The sequence below is a fragment of the Frankliniella occidentalis genome, unplaced genomic scaffold (genome assembly GCF_000697945.3).
Source record: "Frankliniella occidentalis isolate FOCC.00 unplaced genomic scaffold, Focc_3.1 Scaffold3241, whole genome shotgun sequence".
In the NCBI taxonomy this organism is placed as follows: domain Eukaryota; kingdom Metazoa; phylum Arthropoda; class Insecta; order Thysanoptera; family Thripidae; genus Frankliniella; species Frankliniella occidentalis.
In genome coordinates, this window is record NW_026270306.1 from 3,614 (window position 1) to 5,007 (window position 1,394).

Below are 1,394 nucleotides of genomic sequence, written 5' to 3' on the forward strand. Positions count from 1 at the left end.
TAAGCTGTAATATTGTTGTTTACTGTGTTACATATTTGTCCGTTAATATTTTCAGATAAATTCTCTCAAAATGTTTTACTTATGCTTAATCAAGTGGTTAGATGTGCTTGGTAATTGCCATATTCATTTCGCAATGCAAAGCAGCTAGGCGTTGCGACATGATCATTGTGTTTCTCTAATCAGTTTTAACTGCACTCTTTATATTTTGAAGATAAATTCTAAAGTCTGATTTGATTCTGCAGCAGCATACAATATTTATTTTTTTAATCTGACTATACAATTATCTTAAAAGGGAATTATTTGTTTAAGGCATTACTCTCTTTTTGCCTTGCTTGTGTAAACCATAACTATACCCATGTGCCAAGAATTTGTACTTAAGTTTTAAAATCAATGTTGCTATACCATCCCAGTCATGCCCTTTTCCATCCCCCCCCCGGTCCTTTCCCTTATTTGAGTACTGTAATGTCCACTGATGTCCTGTGTCAGATGTGTTATGGACAACTTCTAGGAAATGACATGAACTTGCTCACACGTCGTTCAGACTAGTTACAGGCCTGCCCCAGTCGGGTCCTTGCCCTTGCCCGCCCCTGCCCTGCCGGCTCCTTAGACCTGCCTTGCTGTGTCGGCCGCAGTAACAGTACAGTCTGTGCCGGGTGCGCCCGTCCCATGCCCGTCCCGAGAGTATCTGGGCGGACTATACACGCGAGCTACTTGCGTCTCGTCACATGTGTGTCCCTGCCGCCGCCGCCACCGCCGCTTCCCGCGAACCGCCTCGCGGGCTGAAGGATAGGGTGGGGGCGCCGCCGGGCGCCTCCCGCACCTCGAGGACTCTGCGGCCACCACACCACCGCAGGGTGTGTAGTGTGGGAGGCCTGTGGTCGTCGGCCAGGTGAGGGTGGAAGTGTTCGGCACGCGGGGCGAGCAGCCCGTCGTCGTCATGATGGCGCCCGCCTCTACCGATAGCACGAGCCCTATGATCTGCATATTGTTCAGCCTCGTGCTCCCGTCCGCCGTGACGTAACAGCCTAATCGTCTCTCGTGTGAGGGTCGGGCGTGGGAGTGAATGGCCGTGGAGACTTTGCAACACGCCCTTCCCACCCCTCCTCCCCTCGCAGCTCCTCCACTTCGCCCCGCGTGGCGCCGCGTATTCCGTGTGCATGGTTCATGTCGCCGGTCGTCGTACCGCTGCATTCTGATGACGCGGCAGGGGGAAAGGGTGGGGGGTAAGTCCGTAGGGCATACCGTTGGCTCCCGCCGCCGCCGATGGGCACATGTGCGCTCACCAGGTGAGCGGGACGGGCGACACAGCGTGGCCCGTGTGCGTGCGTAGGACTCTGCCTGCTTTGATTTTTTTTGTGTGTGTTCTGACAAGCTCTCTCTCTGCCCCCCCCCCC